Here is a 10,838-nt window from a genome sequence, read left to right on the forward strand (position 1 = left end):
TTATAATTCAGTTGAGGGGCATCTAAGTTGATCCCAGGTTCTTGCTATTATAAATAATATTGCTATGAACATAGGTGATCACAGGTCTTGGTTGCATGGATTGGGATCATTTGGGTATGTACTTAAGCAGGAGATTACTAGGTCTCGTGGTAGACTGATTCCCATTATCTTGAGAAACTGCCATGCTAGTCTCCAAAATTGCTGTACAAGTTTGCAGTTCCACCTGAAGTGGAGGTGTGTACCCATTTCTGCACATCCTCTCAAGCATAAGTTGGCATTGCTGTTTCTAATTTTAGCAATTCTGACAGGAGTAAGATGGTATCTCAAAGTTGTTTTAGTTGGCATTTCCTTGACAGCTAAGGATGTTGAATACTTTCTTAAGTGTCTTAAATCATTTTTTATTTCCTCTATGGAGATTTATATCAAATACAGAGCTCTGTATATTAATTGGTGCTGGCACAGCTGCGGGACAAGACCAGCAGCAGGTGGAAAACCTTACTCAGCATTTTTTGAAGATGCTTTCCTCATCCCATTGTATAATTTTAGCTCTTTTGTTAGTATGTGTTTGGGTTAATATCAGAATTTTCTATTCGATTTCATTGAGGTACTTGTCTATTTTTGTGCTAATACCAGGCTGTTTTCAGGACTATAGCTCTGTAGTAAATCTTAAAGTCAGGGATAATGATCCCTCATGAAGTTCCTTTATTATACAGGTCGTTTTGGCTATTCTGGTTCTTTTGGTTTTCAATATAAAGTAGATATTATACGTTCAAGGTCAGTGAAAGATTGTGCTGGGATTTTAATGGACATTGCATTGAATATGTAGATTGCTGTTGGTAAGATTGCCATTTTTCTATGTTTTTTTCTACCTATCCATGAGATTGGGACATCTTTACATTTTATGGTATTTTGTTTAAAGACAAAATTCTTATTATATAGGCCTTTCACTTCTTTGGTAAGTGATACCCCAAGATACTTTATGTTGTTTGTGGCTATTGTGAAGGGTGAGGTTTCTCTGATTTCTTTAACAACCCCTTTGTCGACAGAATATGTAATGGCTACAGATTTTTTTTTAAATTTAATCTTGTATCCTCATACTTTACTGAATGTATTTTTCAGCTGTAGGAGAATACTGGTAGAATTTTTTGGTTGCTTATGTAAACTATCATATCATCTGAAAATAGAGAAAGTTTGAGTCCTTCCTTACCAATTTGCATCCCCTTGAACTCCTTTTCTTGTCTTATTTCTTTAGCTAGACCTTCAATTACAATAATGAAGAGATATGGAGAGATAGGGCAGCCTAGTCTTTTTCCTGATTTTAGAGGAAACACCTTAAGCTTCTCTACATTCAGCTTGATATTTCCCATGGGTTTACTATATATTGCTTTTATTATGTTTACATAAATTCCTGTTATCCCTGATCTCCCCAAGACCTTTAACATGAAAGTATGTTGAATTTTGTCAAAGGTTTTTTTCTACATCTAGGGAGATGATTATGTGACGTTTCATTTTCAGTTTGTTTATATAGTGGTATATTTGATATATTTTCATATGTGAAACAATCCCTGCAAGCCAGATATGAAGCCAACTTGATCATAGTAGATGATTTCTCTGACATATTCTTGGATTCAGTTTTCCCATATTTTCTTGAGTATTTTTGCATCAATGTGCATGAGGGATATTGGTCTGTAATTATCTCTTATTTATGGCTTTGTGTGGATGGGCATCAAGGTGATTGTAGCCTCATAAAAAGAGTTTGGTAATGAACCTTCTTTTCTATTGTGTGGAACAATTTCAGGAGTATTAATATAGCTCTTCCATGAATTTTTGGTAGAATTCTTCACTGAAGAAGACATCTGGCTCTGGGATTTTTATGTTTTCATTATTATTCCTACTTTGTTAGTTGTTATAGGTCAATTTAAGTTGCTTGTCTATTCTTGATTTAATTCTGGTAAGTAATAGTTATCCAGAAATTTGTCCATATCCTTTGAATTTTCAAATCTTGTGGAGTATAGGTTTTCAAAATATGACCTTAAAATTGTCTGCATTTCCTCAGTGTCTATTGTTATGGACTACTTTGTCTACTTTTTCTTTCTGATTTTGTTAATTTTCATGTTCTCTCTATGCTTTTTGGTTAGTTTGGATAAAGGTTTCTCTACCTTGTTAATTTTCTCGAAAAACAAACTCTTTGTATCATTGATTTTTTTGTATTGTTTTCCTGTTTTTATTTATTGTTTTTAGAGACCCCCCATTTCTTTTTGGCTCTGCTGCCTGTCCCACAACTATATATTGTGGAACAGGTTGGTCTTGAACTCACAAAGATAAGCTTCCATCTGCCTCCTGATCACCAGCATACTTGCCACCACCACACAGCTTTTGGTAACTTTTTAAATGTCTTCTTTAAACATATTACTATTTTTATCACTATTTTGCTGCACTCCTATGTTTCTTAGATTTTACTTATTTCATTCTTTTTCTCAAGTGATGCTGATTATTGATTTCTGTGTAGAGCAAAGTTTCTTCTAACTGTGGCTTGTCTTATGCAGTGTAATTGAGAATTGTTTTGAACTCCTAATCCTGGCTTCTCCTGTACAGTGCTGGGAAGAAAATCCTACACTTCGTTCCAGTTGGGCCCTTGCCTGGTCAGGGAGAAGGAAAATAGACCAGAAAATGAGTGAACTCCCAAGATCTCTGATTATTGTGGGGTCTTATAAATGAAGAGGGATTTGTGCAATGATTGAATTCATGTCCCACTTGGATACTGGAGGAGTCACAATGCAGAAAGGGAGAGGCAGGATGGAAGCTGAGGTTTCCTCCTTCAACAGTAGTTGAGGTGAGCAATGTAGAATTAGATAATCATTCCTAGAATATCCATCATTGTCTCACAGGGCAGTTTCTTGGAATCCACAGATGAGGGCTATCAAGACTTTGGATAGAGGAGAGACCTTATCATGTATACAAATTACTATAATTACAGTATTTAGCCAAAACCAGTCTGGGTGAACTCTTGTGGACTATGTAACTGGACTATTTTTTGTTGTTGTTGTTCGTTTGGATGTACAGTCTGAGAGAAAAGGTTTGAGGAATACTTGGTGTGCTCTAACTGAAACCCCTAGTCTCTGGAGCACATGGCCATGAAGCTATTTTCAGCTTTTCAAAATATTTTTTTTTTTATTTTAGATCATAACTACATCATATCCACATATACTTTTCTGCCCACAAGCCCTGCCATGATTACTTGTGTTCTCTAATTCACAGCCTGCTTTTCTTAAACAGGAGTTTCACATTAAACACAGTGAATATTAGAAGGTGTCATACATTTGGCTGCAGTATTTCCCAGCTATGAGGTCAATGGTTACTGGCCAGTAACAATGAGTGTGTAACAAAATGTGCACACAAGGTACAGTGTGATTTTAATAATGAGCAGCTTGACTTCCAGGACAGTAGAAGAATGTATACTAAAACACAAATTTTCTGGATTAGGCCGCTATCTGCTGGGTGTGTAGTGCAGAGCTAGAAGGTCTATGCAATCTGAGTCATTGATTTCTGATTCTCTGGTAGTGGGCTGCAAAATTTTAGGTCCAACTGGGTGGTCCCAGCCAATGCTGGACTCTGAGAAGCCTTCTTTCCATGATTCTCTTTTCCTTATGCTCTATCGAGTTGTAAGGAAGAACACAGGTTACACTATTCTGAGTGTACGGTTTTCAAAGCAGGTCTGCTCAGATGTCATTTCTGCAAAATTTGTATGGACCATGAGACAGACTGGGGTTCTTTTGGTCCATGTGGTGACCTGGGCAGTTACCCTTGTCCTCTGAGCCTTCCTGTCCATGTGTTTCTTGGTTTGGGGGAGCCTCTGTAGCCCTGGCATGGGTGGGTGTGTTGCTTATTATATAACTGTCCAGTGTGCATATGAATGCAATGCTGTTGGTGTGCAGTGTGGGCTGACGCTGGATAACTGAAGGTCTGATTTCTTGAAGTTCTGAATGTTCCATTCCACTTTCAGGTTTGCCTTATAAATATTTTAGAAAGTAGTAAAAAATGGTGATGTGGATGTCTCTCAGCAATACAAGATTATAATGTTTTTAACTCTCTGCTACCAAGAGTTACAATACTGTGTTAACTGACATTAAATTCCGGTGTACAAAATGATTCTCTATTCTGCAGAGATATCTCAGGTGTGTATGGTTTTGGGTAGGGATTTAGGTCAGGATCTTCACCTTGGGCCATAAACCACTTGGCAGGAAGTTGATTTTAAATTATTCTCCCATGTTGTCAGTGGAGTGCGCATCAGTGTGGCTAGGTTTACCTGAAACAATAAAGGGGTGTAAAGGTCTACAGAGCCATAGCAGAAGGTCAGCTCCTTTTGCATGGAGAGCTCTAGAACAGGGACATCCTGTCTTTGGAATAAATATCCATAGCTACAGGGTCAAAAGTGTCTAAGGGTCACTTTTAGTTGATTTCATTGGAGTGTTGAAGTCTGTGTTTATTTAATCTCTGTACACATGGATTCATAGATATTTGAATAACATTGGTCAAGATCACACTTTTCTTGGCTAAGTTTCTTTTGTACTTTATATTAATAGTTGATATTTTTTGACCTTTGCTCTTGGGATATTCTCTCTATCTCTTTTATTCTTTTATACATATTATACATATTTTGATTGTTGTTGCTTTGTGGTAAGTATAAAAGTCATATTATGTTAGTTTGTGTACTGTGTTTTCATAATTCCATTGAGCATTCTGAGTATTTCCAAAAAAAATTGTTACTGTGCCTTTGCAATCTGCATTTTGTTATTAATTGTTGTTCATTGTCATTGGATTGTATTCATTTCATGTTACAAACTTACCATGTATAGGATCTTAAATTCTGATACTTCATATTCTGAAAACCATTATATAATTCTTTATTTATTTTGGTTTTATTGTTAATCTGTGGAAGAATTTTGGTTCATCAGGTAAAACATGTTGTGTATCTTGGCAAGAGACTCTGCACATTTTTTGGAGATGACCAGAGTTCAGATACTTACACTCAACTTCACATCATTATCTACAATCCATAACCTGTATACTTATACAAACCATTTTTTCTCAAACTCATACATACAAAATATAGCAATAAACTTGAGAAAATGGTAAAGATTAGAATATCAATATTATTGCCCTAAATTCTAGTCTTGTACACTACAGTTTACACACTGCGCTGGAAATTGTAAAGCTACTTCTACTTGTACTTAATAATCAAAACATGGATTCAGATATGTGATTAATGATGAAAGATCAGAGAAGCAGAGCAGTCAAGCCCTAGCTCTTATTTCTACTGAAGTACTCATACCAAAGGGGTGGGCAATTCTGATACTAGGAGTCTTCCCTCAGAAAACAATGAGCTTTTTTTCTTCTTCCTCCTTATATTTCTTTCTCCTCCCATCCATATCTACCTCCCAATTTCAGGGATAAAGGAATGAGCCACCACTTGTCTCTCTTTCTCTTTTAGACTGGATCAATGTGGTGTAGCCTGGGGTGGCAGTGAAATTACAGACATGCACCTGATTATGTCTCCCAAGTGCTAGGATTAAAGGTGTACTCCACCATGGCCTGTCCTCTATGGCTAAGCACTGCATAGCTCCACATTCTATTCTTAAAGCAAGTTTGTTTTTTTGTTTATATATGTTTATGTTTGAAGAAGAGAATAGTTTCAGTCTGAATTGTATAATGATCTTTGCAAGCTCTTCACATTGTGTGGAGAGAGAAAGAGAGTTTGAAATTCTCCTCTGCAGGAACAGAGCTGGGCCATCTACTGATGACATGGGAAAGTGACATTGAAATTAATGTCTGACTATGCAGTGTTGGCTTTGCCTTTGGTTCCACCACTGAGGAAATAGACGCAAGTGGATCTCTGTGATTTAGAGGTCAGCCTGGTCTACAGAATAAGTTCCAGGACAGTAGGGCCACAAAAGGAAACTCTGTCAGAAAAATAAAAATAAATAAATAAATAAATGCATCAATAAATATTAGACAGTTAATGAAAAAAACTATTAGAAAACAACAACAACAAGATTAAAATTAAAATAAGAAATTCACCAGCACAGTTTACTAAGGAAGGAATAGGATGGCAAGAGCCACACAGGGAAATTCTGTCAAAAAAAACCCAAAAACCAAATAATTTCCTATTTGTGCAGATCTCTGAAATGTCTAGGTCTGGAGTAAAAGCCAGAGTCAAAGGAGGTGCTGGGCCTGGTGTGTCTTTACGAACACGCTAACCCTTTAGGAAGAGCTCTTGGCAATCCAGCCTCACTAGCCCAGGTACACTGAGCCAACACACCAGTCTCAGGTCTGGAAGGAGACTTCCTGGAGCCATGCTGCAGGCTTGCTTTTATATCAGAACAGGCACCAGAGGAATGATTGCTGCTCTGTGAGTGCTGCTGGGGAATGAAGGAGAACAGAAGCTGCAGCATGGTGAGTGAGTGGATTCAGAGGGTGGTATGGGGAGTCATGAATGTCTGTTTTGCAGGCCTTCTAGGAGGACGCTGGGCTTGAAAGTGCTGTCAAATTCAGTGTTCTGTTAGGTCCATTGTGGTCCTAGGAGCTTCCCCAACCAGGGTGTGGCCCAGGAATACTTTTCCTTGTGGGCTGCATCTGTGGAAAGGATTTTGATTATGCAGCAAGGTGAATAAATACTTTGAAGTCAGCTCCATTATGCTTTTGGTGCACAGGGATGGCAAGTTACCAAAGAAGGAGAGGTTCAGTTTGTCCAGTGCCTTCCAGAAGCTTTGCCCTTCACATCTAACATTTATGGGTCAGATACATGCAGAGTTATTACCATTTTTTTGCCATCAAAATAACTTAACTTCTGTTGTAAGAAATGAATAGAAAGATCTTATTTTGCATATCATTCTCACTTCCATCTCCCTCCCTCCTCCAGTGACCTCCCCATCCCATCCCACATACATTTCTCTGGGAGGCTGAGTTCTTTAGGAGGATTCATCAAAACCTGTCAAGACATTTGGGTTTGGCGCGGGCCCTCCTCCTTGTCTCTAGGCTAAGGGAGTATTCACACTTGGAGTTAATTTTGTGTATGCTCTAAATGGCATTCTTTTTCTTAAATATATATATATATATATATATATATATATATTATATATATATGGATTTTTGTGTTACAGCATGATCTGGAATTTTCTTTTTTTAATGCTTGTTGTATTTTACTTTTCATCCTTTAATCCATTTGTTTATGCTTACTGATACATCATCGGCAGCGCCTGAATCTCTGTTTGTGGTGTGGCAGGACCTGAGATAATGGGCCCATTCCTGGCATAGCAGTAGTAGCCAAAATGTTGATACCAGCTGAAAAGATGGCTGCAGCATGGGCATTAGCAGCTTTGCTTCTGGACTCTATCATCTAGCATCCCTAGTACAATGTGAGATGCATTGATCATTCAGAAAATGCTCTGCCCATGTCTACAACTTTCCTAAACTTCTCCCTGACAGATATTTGCACCCTAATCTTAATCGGTGATGGGTTGGCATTGTCTGTCGTTTAAACAATTCAAAGAATTAAATAAGTCAGTAATAGCTAACTGTCACAATAAAGAGGTGATGTAGCGTTTAACTGGCAGGGAAGCATGGCCAGACGCCAGTCGTGAAGGATGTCATCATCATCAATTGAAACAGTGAATCATGAAATGTGATGATATTGCACATTACCGCCACAAGAGGGTGCTTTACAGGTCTCTTCATGGAATGGAACATTTTGGTTTACATAACTATACAAACATTTACATTATCTTGGGTATTAACAAGAATTGACAATTTAAATACTTTATTTATGTAATTAGATGATCTGTGGCACCAAATTCCAGGTTTCATAGATGACATAATCATTGTTTTATATAATTTAATAATCAAATAATGAGTACATGTAACATCATCCACTTCCCTAACATGGCTCCAACCAGACTCGTGAACGATCCTGTCGTGATTAATTTTAATATTTTAACTACATAATTAAGACTTAGATGTTCTATAATAATTGACTCCCACATCGTGGAACCAATATCCACTGATCATGGATTATCTAATGTCCTATTTTAATAATCAAATAACAACATAATCAGAGGATGAAATGGTCTGTAATTTCAACTCGACACAGTTGACTCTCACTTGACTCCCACATGTTTCAGTGAAACAACCAGGTTCATCCCTTATTTAATCGCAGAGTTGAGTAGTAAGTGGTTTAAATGCTGATATGTCGTTGCGCATGCAGGGCTTTAGAAGACATCACATATTTAATGTTGGACGGCAGCCTGCAAAGAGATGGCTTCCAATCCAATAATCCCTAGGTCTACTCTAACAAATGGATTATCGCCATCCTGAAGAAAGTTAACAATGGAAAACTCACCTTTTGATGAAAAATTGTGAGTCTTATTATCTTTTGTTCCATAGCTTTACTTCTTAGGATAGAGAACATTCATAAAGACAAACCTTTGGACTGTTTCTCCACAGACTATGTTCTCTGAAAATTAGGGAATCTTGAATTTGGTAATCAGTAAAAGCTGTAGGCAAAATTCCAGAGATTTGGCTATGACTTGGTTAGGCGTATCAAATGCTGTCATGAAAAGTTTTAGGAGATAGTTATCTTGGGAGACTGTAATGTCCCATGATAATACTTTCTCGAAGCTGCTCTCTTGTCCTTGGCCCATGATACCAGGATACAGAAAGCAAGCAGAATTGCCAGGCAACATTCATGATCCAACATTCTGTCACATTCTAGTGCCCCTCCCACATGCTAAAAATAGCATACCCACGGATGAACTCACCTTACAGCCTCACTGATTTTCGCACAAAAACAAAGCAGGGCTCTTTCCTTTTAGTTATACATCGTATTTACCAGTCTCTCAAACTACAACATGCCTATAGTGACATAAGCATGAAAAGGAAAGCATCATTATGCCATTCAAGTACATTGATGAGTATTTTAAACCTGTTTTCTATGCTTCAATTTTCTAATTTCTGGAATGGAAACAATACAGTTAATCGCCTCTACCATAATCCTTTTCTCTTTATTGAAAATAAAATAAACTCCTCTGCATTCTCGTACCTTTAGAGGAGCTTGATTCCCATGGTTTCTCAGAGTGGTTTCGATTTGCCTTTGGCTGATGACTAAGGATTTTGAGCAGTGTCTTATGTTTCTTTCAGTCATTTTGAATTCCTCAATTGATAGTTCTCTATTAAGTCCTGTACCCCGCTTTTTAATATGGTTACTTAGAATTATTTATTGTTGGTGGTGTGTCATGTTCACAGCCCGACAGAGTTCATTAGATGAGATTCCCTGATCAAGAGATTATTCAGTTAATCCATTTTTCAAATCGGTGGTGACTGTGTCCTTCATGGGTCAGTTCTGTTGCAACCTCGCAGATAATGATGATGTGAAACAATACAGTTTTTTTTTTTTTTTTTTTTGAATCGTGTATTCATTCGATTGTTAAAAATCTCCAATTACTTAATCAGTAATCACTGGGTAACACAGTGTCCCTCATTCTCTGGGCACTGCTTCTGGTACAGACCTCCTGCTGTGTCAGTCCCACAGCAGCCAAATGACAGATGACACCATCATCCATTGAAACCATGAATCATAAACTGTGATGATATTGCATATTAACGCCACAAGAGGGAGCTTTACAGGTCTCTTCATGGAATGGACAATTTTTGGTTTACATAATTACACACATATTTACATTATCTTGGGGATTAACACAGATTGTCAATTTAAATACATTAATTATGTAATTAGGTGATCTGTGGCACCAGATTCCAGGTGTCATGGACGATAAAATCATTGTTTTATATAACTAAATAATCAAATAATGAGTTCATGTAACATCATCCACTTCCCTAAGGTGGCTCCAAACCAGGCTCATGAACGATGCTGTCATGATTAATTTAAATATTTTAACTACATAATTGATATTAAGATGGTCTATAATAATTGCCTCCCACATCGCGTCACCACAATCCACTGATCATGGATTATCTAATGTCCTATTTTAATAAACAAATAACAACATAATGAGAGGATGAAATGGTCTGCCATGCTCCACACAATGGAGTCTCAGTTGACTCCCACATGATTGTGGGAAACTCCCAGGTTCATCCCTTATTTAATCGCAGAGCAGAGTAGTAACATGTTTAAATGCTGAACTCTCATTGTGTATACAGGGTTTTTAGAAGATATCACATATTTAATGTTGGACGGCTGCCTCAAAAGAAATGGACTGAAATCGAATATTCGCTAAGTCTACTCTAACAAACAGATTATCACCTTCCTGAAGGAATTCAACAATGTCAAACTCACCTTTTTGATGAATAATCGTGAGTCTTATTATCTTTTGTTCCATAGTTTTACTTCTGAGGAGAGAGAGTATTCATAAACAGAAGTCTCTGAACTGTTTCTCCACAGCCTATGTCCTCTGATGAGGTAATCTTGCATTTGGTAACCAGTAAAAGCTGTAGGCAAACTTCCAGAGGTATGGCTATGACTTGGTTAGGCGAATCAAATGCTGTCATGAAAAGTTTTAGGAGATAGTTATCTTGGGAGACTGTAATGTCCCATGATAACTCTTTCTCGAAGCTGCTCTCTGGTCCTTGGCCCATGCTACCAGGATACAGAATGCAAGCAGGGTTGCCAGGCAACATTTATGAACCAACATTCTGTCACATTCTAGTGCCCCTCCCACATGCTAAAAGGAGCATACCCACCAATGAACTAACCTTACAGCCTCACTGAGTTTCTCACAAAAACAAAGCAGGGCTCTTTCTTTTGAGTTCTACATATTTACCCGTCT

The sequence above is a fragment of the Phodopus roborovskii genome, unplaced genomic scaffold (assembly GCF_943737965.1).
Source record: "Phodopus roborovskii unplaced genomic scaffold, PHOROB, whole genome shotgun sequence".
Taxonomy (NCBI): domain Eukaryota; kingdom Metazoa; phylum Chordata; class Mammalia; order Rodentia; family Cricetidae; genus Phodopus; species Phodopus roborovskii.